The sequence below is a fragment of the Nycticebus coucang genome, chromosome 10, assembly GCF_027406575.1.
Source record: "Nycticebus coucang isolate mNycCou1 chromosome 10, mNycCou1.pri, whole genome shotgun sequence".
NCBI classification, from domain to species: Eukaryota; Metazoa; Chordata; class Mammalia; order Primates; family Lorisidae; genus Nycticebus; species Nycticebus coucang.
In genome coordinates this window covers 15,474,389-15,482,620 of record NC_069789.1, presented here as the reverse complement: position 1 = coordinate 15,482,620, position 8,232 = coordinate 15,474,389, and the positions used below count along the sequence as shown (strand labels likewise).

Sequence of the window (8,232 nt, the reverse complement as noted above, 5' to 3'; positions counted from 1 at the left end):
CCATTTGTTTATTTTTGTTGTTGTTGCCATTGCCATGGGAGTCTTCCTCATAAAGTCTTTCCCCAGGCCAATAGCTTCCAGTGTTTTCCCCACACTTTCTTTGAGGATTTTAATTGTTTTATGTCTTAGATCTAGGTCTTTTATCCATCTTGAATCAATTTTTGTGAGTGGAGAAAGGTGAGGGTCTGGTTTCCATCTTTTACATGTGGATATACAGTTCTCCCAGCACCATTTATTGAATAGGGATTTTTTCCACCAGTGTATGTTCTTGTGTTGTTTATCAAAGATTATGTGGTTATAAGATGTTTGGTTCATTCAGATGTTGTTCTGGATTTCTATTTGGTTCCAAACGTCTCTGTCTCTATTTTTGTGCCAATACCATGCTGTTTTGATCACTATGGCCTTGTAATACAGCCTAAAGTCTGGTAGGCTGATTCCCCTAGCTTTGATTTTATTGTTAAAAGTTGCCTTGGCTGGGTGGTGCCTGTGGCTCAGTGGGTAGGGCACTGGCCCCATATACAGAGGGTGGTGGGTTCAAACCCAGCCCCAGCCAAACTGCAACAAAAAATAGCCAGGCATTGTGGCAGGCACCTGTAGTCCCAGCTACTTGGGAGGCTGAGGCAAGAGAATTACCTAAGCCCAGAAGCTGGAGGTTGCTGTGAGCTGTGATGATACAGCACTCTACCAAGTGAAATAAAGTTAGACTTTGTCTCTACAAAAAAAAAAAATAAATAAATAATATTAATAATAATTGTCTTGGCTATATGGGGTTTTTTTTGGTTCCGTGCAAAATGAAGAATTATTTTTTTCATGTCTTGAAGGTATGATGTTTGTATTTTAATAGGGATAACATTGAATCCTTAGATTGCTTTGGGAAGTATAGACATTTTAACAATGTTGATTTTTCCCAGCCGTGAGCATTGTATGTTCTTCTATTTCTTGGTATCCTCTATTATTTCTTTTCTTATGGGTTCATAGTTTTCTTTATAAAGGTCCTTCACCTGTTTCATGAGGTGTATACTTAGGTATTTCATTTTCTTTGGAGCTACTGAGAAGGGTATTGTGTTCCTGATTTCTTTCTCATCTTGGCTGTTATTGGCATATACAAAGGCTACTGATTTGTGGACATCGATTTTATATCCTGAGACATTACATTTTGATCACTTCTAGGAGCCTTGTGGTTGAGTCTTTGGGGGTTCTCTAAGCATAGAATCATATCATCAGCAAAGAGGGAGAGTTTCACTTCCTCTGTCCCCATTTGGTTGCCTTTAATTTCCTTCTCTTTCCTGATTGTATTGGCTAGAACTTCCAGCACTATGTTGAATAGTAGTGGTGAAAGAGGACACCCTTATCTTGTTCCAGTCCTGAGTGGAAAAGCTTTCAGTTTTACTCCATTCAGTATAATATTAGCTGTGGGTTGTCATAGATGGCTTCAATCAATTTAAGTAATGTACCACCAACGCCTATATTCCACAGCATTCTAATTAGGAAAGGATGTTAAATTTTATCAAAAGCTTTTTCTGCATCTATGGAGAGGATCATATGGTCCTTGTTTTTGCTTGTGTTGATATGATGAATTATGTTTATAAATTTGCATGTTAAACCAGCCTTGCATCCCTGGGATGAATCCTACTTGTTCACGATGTATGACTTTTTTAATGATAAGCTTTAATCTATTTGTTAGGATTTTATTGAGAATTTTTGCATCTATATTCATTAGTGAAATTGGTCTGTAGTTCTCTTTTTTGGTTGAGTCTATTCCTGGTTTTGGTATCAGGGTGATATTTGCTTCAGAGAACATGTTGGGAAAGATTCCTTTCTCCTCAATTTTTTGGAAAAGATTCTGCAGAATGGGTATACGCTCTTCTTTGAAGGTATGATAGAATTCTGGTGTGAAGCCATCTGGACCAGGGCATTTTTTTGTTGGGAGTTTTTTTTTTTTATCTCAATGCTTGAAATTGGTCTATTTAGTCTATTGGTCTATTGGTCTTCATCTTGATTAAGTCTAGGGAGTGGGTGTGAATCCAAGTATTTATCCATGTCCATTACATTATCAAATTTCTGGGCATAGAGTTTCTTGTATTCAGAGATAATCTCTTGTCTCTGTGGCATCTGTTGTTATTTCTCCTTTATCATTCCTGATTGAGGTTATTAGATATTTTATTTTTCTATTTCTAGTCAGTCTGGCCAAGGGTTTATTTTGTTTACTTTTTAGAAAACTAACTTTTTGTTTCATTAATTTTTTGAATGACATTTTTGTTTTCAATTTCATTAATCTGACTTAATTTTGGCTATTTCTTTTCTTCTGATTGTTTTAGGGTTAGATTGTTCTTTTTCCAAGTCCACAAGGTGGTTTGTAAGTGTGTTGATGCAATCTCTTTTTGTTTTTTGAAGGTAGGCATCTGGTGTGATAAAATTTTCTCTCAGGAATATTTTTGCTGTATCCCAAAGGTTTTGGTAGCTTGTGTCTTCACTGTTTTTGTGTTTGAGGAAATTGACATGTTCCTCTTTAATCTCTTCTTGGATCCAACTATCATTCAGCATAGACAAGCAGACACTGGTCATTCAGTGTGGTCACCTGAGGGGCAGCTCACAGCATGACAGTACTGGAGAAGGATGGACGCAGATTTGTATGCCAAGACCCTCAGATTATTTCCTTTTGAGGGAACAGGGCCATATTAGGAATGGAAGATATTTCAAGTAGAGGAGAGAGGATGTGTCATGATCAGGGCAACCTCCTTATCCAGGCATGTCCTCTGGGGCATCAACTAGGATTCCCCTTGAACAATGGATAGGGATATTGGAGAAAGAGAGTCAGCAGAGCTTTTGCATCAGGAGTCTAGGATATGGTGGAGAGGTCCCAGTCATCAGAGGTCTGTGCCTTCCATGGACCCATGTACACTTCCCATGCCAGATCCATCACTTATTCATGTGATGCTAAAAGCCAGTTAGCTTCCCTAAATGTCACAACCACTCAGTAGAAAACAGGAGGTACAGCACCTCCTCTGCCCACCCACAGGCTGATGTGGGGATCCCAGGTCATAATGTCAGACATTTCCTAACAGCTGCAGAGCATCATACTCACAGAAGGAATGAGAAATCACCCTCCATTCTCCACTGCCCTGGCGTGATGCGAGCACCCTACCTGTGTCCGGTTTTTTCCCCCTGCCATTTAGGAAACACGGAGGACAACTAAGGGACCAATCCTCTTCCTCATGATTCACCTGGATTGAGTCATTTTAGCCTCCTCATGTCATAGCAAATAAGCCTATTACCATTGTCATATGACAGTGCAGAGAACTGAGGGATCTCATGACCTTCTCAGGTGTAGGTGTAGGTCCATTGGGCTTGGACCCCATCCCTAACTGCACCACCAGCACCCTGCTCTCTCTCTGCTCTGCTGCCTTTCTGTGTGGTGTCATCTCCATGAAGGCATGGCCCACACAGGCTCCCTGAACCCCACGATCTCCCTGAAACCCAGCTTTCATCAGATGGCTCTACTTGGAAGTCAGTAAACAATGGGATCAGATGTTCAAACTAAGAATCAAATTTTACCAGTTCTCTCTGGACTTCTATCAGGAAGATGCCTGCAGTTGTCCCTATTGTGAAAGCACTAACCACATTCTTTGCTGACAACACCGCACTGCCCCTCCCCCCCATCTCCAGAGCAGAACATTGTACTGCACCAGTTTTGGTCACCTGAAAACTTACTGTGGACATGATGGTTCTTCAGAGTAGTGATTAAGTATTACTTGGTGTTCCAGATATAAGACAATGTATAAAGAGTGTTAAGCTGTGTTTTTCATGGAGCAATATTTTAATTTTCCCAGTCATAAGTGCTGCTGCCACCACAGAATTCAATATACATTTTCAAGTCAAGATTGGTTCACATTTGATGGCAGACAATAATTCAAGTTCATGTCTAGATACTACCTGGTTACTAACCATTGGCATAAAAATATCTTGTTGGGCCATGCTTGGTGGGTGATGTCTGTAATCCTTGCCCTTTGGGAGGCTGAGGCAGGAGGATTACTGGAGCCCAGATCTTTGAGGTTGCAGTGAGCTATGATGAAACCACCCATGCTCTAGCTTTCTAGACAGGGAGGCAGAGTGAAACCCTGTCCTCCCCCATCCCTGAAAATATCTGCCTAAAACAATGGTGCCAAATGATGATTTTTAATAAAGGCATCATCTTATCTAGAAGAGTTTGGGATTGACATCAAAAAGGATCCAAATTCCCTTATCAATCTTTCCTCTCTCCCCTATGTCCTATTTGTAACTATCAATAACATGGGATACATTTGTTACAATTAATCCAAAAATTGATACCTGATTCTCTAAAGTTAGTCATTTCCATTCAGGTTCACTCTTTCCATTGGTCATTTCTGTCAGTTGTGACACACTCAAAGCCCTGTTTCCCATTGTGTCCTCACACGGTGCTCTCTCCCTGCCCTCAAAGGCCCCTTATCTTATCACTTTATTTCTGTTGTTAGTCCACAAACCCTGGCAACTATTAAGATTTTCACTGTTTTTGTAGTTTTGCGTTTTCCAAAATGTCATGTAGTCAGAATGATATATAACAGAGCTGTTTTAGACTAACATTTCACTCATCCATATATATTGAATGTGCCTTGATCTCTCTGAGATGGCTTCTGTAGATATAACATTTCATCTGGCTTTTTATCTCCTTTGTTTGAGCAGACCAATGTTTCTCCTGCCCCTGCTGCTCTTCAGTCGTCACACGTGTCCCACCCATCCCTCTCTATTCCTAGCCTGTTCTCCTGACCCCATTCATGCCACCTCCTCGCCTCTGGTGCCCCCTGGACCTATTTAGGTCATCAACCTCTTTCCGTCCAAGGTCCCTGCCTGCCCCTGCCAGTTCATGTCCCCTTCCTTGCCCCCATCCTTGCTCACCCTTACTGTCACACAGCCCCACCCCAGCCCCCTGTTCCTGCCTGTTGGCCCCCCTCCACAGCCCCCTCCAAACCCCCTGTTCCTGCCTGATAGCCCCACTACTCAGCCCCCTCCCGGCCCCCTGTTCCTGCCTGGTCACCCCCCTCCACAGTCCCCTCCCAGCCCCAGGCCCTTGCCCATGTGCAATTGTCTTGGGTCCCCTTTCTGGTGGAGAGCCAACAGAATTGCCCCAGAGACAACAGCCAGGCCACCACCACCCCCACCTGCATCCTGCCTACTTTGCAGGCTGTGTAGGTGGTGATAGCCCCTTTGCAAGTCCAAGAAGAATGGAATGTGGGGCCACTACTCATTGCATGGAATGAACTGGCCATGGACTGGAAACACAGGCAAGGACTTTATTCTGCAGCATGCCTTTTTCTCACTTGAAGTGAAAGATACCTCTCAGCAAATGGGTCTTTTTCCCTGGGACCCAACATCGTGGGTTTCTGTGGCCTCTGATGCTGCTGAGACAAGAGACCTGTCCCTAGCCCATGTCACCTTCCCCAGGAACTTTTGCCTCCTCCTCTGAGGTATTCTTTCTCCTTGGAAGGTGGACTGCAGGCTAGCATCACTAGGTGATGTGAAATGGGCAGGATGCAGGTGGGGAGGGTTGCCTGGCTGGTGGCTCTGGGGCAATTCTGTTGGAGTGCCAACAGAACAGGGGCCCGAGGCTGGGAGGAAGTTGTGGAGGGGCGCTTCCTCAGACCAGCTGCAGCTACATCCCTAACCTGCTGGTCGACTACCACAGCTGGCTTCCACAAGTGTTTCGGGCTCAGAAGCTCCCCATCAAACACCATCAGGACCACCTCGAATTTCCTGCCCAGCTGAACAGTACAGAGCTGATATACTGGTGAGGCCACAGCTCCAGGTGGGAGACGGAGCCAGAAAGTGGCAAGGCCAGGAAGAATCCACCCTTGGGGGCTACGCTACCCTAGGATTTCAAAAGAAAGACACTGACTGAGTGAAAACTCGTCTTAGGATGGCGCCGTATACAGAAAGCAGAATTCCCGGAGGGCGGGGCGGCCTGGACGGCGGGCGCTGCAGCTGGACCGGAGGCCGGCGCCCGGAGACCCGGCTGGGGCCCCGGTGGCTGAAGTGCAGCCCCGGGCCGTCTGCTCTCTCCATGAAAAACCAGCTCCGCGACCCCCCGGCGCTGGCGCACCTGTCGGCTGCCGGGGCGGCGGCAGTTGGGGACACCTGGGCGGGATCCCAGCCTGGTGCTGGGTGTGGGACAACGCTGGCACTGAGGCGAGCGCAGCAACCGGAGCAGGGGCCATGCCCTGCAGGAGCGCGGAGTGGCTACAGAAGGAGCTGGAGGCACGCAGCGGCGCCTTGCTGCTGCTGCTCCACTGTCGCCCGCTGCAGCTCTTCCAGTCGTTACACACTGAAATGGCCATCAATCTAGCCATCCAGGGCCGCATGCTGCGCGGTCTGTGCAAGGGCAACCTGACCATCAGCTCCACCATCCCCAACCACTCCCGCAAGAAGCGCAAGTTTCGCCGCACGCTGCAAGGCGGCCACTGTGCTGCTGGAGGACCAGACCAAGGCCGAGTGGCAGCCCCAACCCAGCGCTCCAAACTCGGTGCCCGGTCTGCTGCTGCAGAAGCTGCGCGACGATGACTGCCGGGTCTACTACCTCCAAGGTGGTTTCAACAAGTTCCAAACAGAGTCCTCAGAGCCCTGCGAGACCAACGTGGACAGCTGGTCCTCACCCAGTGAGATGGGTGCCCGCTGCCCCAGCACCCCCATAAGATGGATATTGCATTGCCGCTGACATGCACTAGAGATGGATACTGCCTGCCACGGACGTGCATTAGGGTGCTGTGTAGGATAAAAGATGAAAGGACAAAATTAAGAAATACCCTAACTCTGAAATGATGACAGGCACCGTCACTCTTAGATTAGTCTGGATCCCGGCGGAACAGAACGAGATAAGAACACATGGGTCAAGTGCCGTCATCATGAGAATTAATGAGCTAAGTGCTATGACAAATTGTTTTACTTATCCATTAGTTGCTAGATCTGCTTTAGGTTACTTTATTGTTATCTGCCCTTTGTTACCTATTGGCTAATCTGCTAAACTGCAGGTTCGCTTCTGTAAAAGGGGGTCATCCTCACCCCATGCTTGCTTTCTGCTTTTGCTAATTTTCCTTTTACTTCTAATTGCTAACTTTCAGATCACCTGTTTGGCTTGTTGCCAACTTTTAGACCAGAAAAACCCCAACTTCAGACCCCTCAATGCTCTCTCACTTAGTCTACTTTAGACTTTGCTAAGACAGCCCCATGGTTAATAAAAGACTCCTTTTGAAATTCTAATTTGAGTCAGTGGTCCTTATCTCCCCCCTTAACACCAGTAGCTCACCACTCACCTCTGTGCTGGGCCTGGGGTGGGTGGAAGGGGTATGCATCAGCTCTGCTTGCTCCCACAGCAAGTCAGACTGAGAGCTGCCTAGCAGTGCCACTGTGTAGGATGGCAGCCCTGTATCATCTAGCCAACCAGCCTTCCCTGAGCAGATTGTGCCCTACCTCTACCTTGGCTGCAACAAGGACTCCACCAATGTGTACGTGCTTGGCAAGTACGGCATCAAGTATTTCCTTGATGTCACAATCAACTTACCCAATGCCTCGGAGTTCACCTACAAGCAGATCTCCATCTCTGATCACGGAGCCAGAACCTCTCCCAGTTCTTCCCTGAGGCCATCAGCTTCATTGACGAGGCCCATTCCAGGAAGTGTGGTGTCCTGGTGCACTGCCTGGCAGGCATCAGCCACTCAGTGACAGTCACTGGGCCTAGCTGATGCAGAAGATGAACCCATGACTCAGTGATGCCTATGACTTTGTCAAGAGGAAAAAGTCCAACATCTCCCCCAACTTCAACTTCATGGGGCAGCTGGCTAGACTTTGAGCCAACACTGGGGCTAAGCAGCCCATGTCACAACCATGCTGCCCAATGAGCAGCTCTGCTTCTCCACACCCACCAATCACAATCTGTTCCCACTCAATATGTTCCAGTCCATGTGAAGCCTGGCACACTGCTGGGCATGGCACCAGGCCCATGCTCAGCCCTCCACAGGGCCATGTGGGAGGGCCCAAGCCCACTGCCTCTGGCCTGAGGAACCCACAGAGGTTGCCTGTACCCAGAGGCCCAGGCTAACCAGTGGCTGAGTGCCTTTACCGTCCTGTGGGAGCATGGCCCACAGGCAAGGCCTCCCACTGCAAGGGTTGCTGGAGAGGCCTCAGCTCAGCTCTCAGACGTGTAGCTTTGTGTGTCCCACGTGG

General features: G+C 47.1%; 1 pseudogene; it reads left to right on the top strand.

The window, feature by feature from the left end:
- The first annotated feature begins 6,076 nt into the window (after positions 1 to 6,076).
- LOC128596342 (dual specificity protein phosphatase 7-like) lies at positions 6,077 to 7,974 on the top strand (annotated as a pseudogene).
- Positions 7,975 to 8,232: the final 258 nt, after the last annotated feature.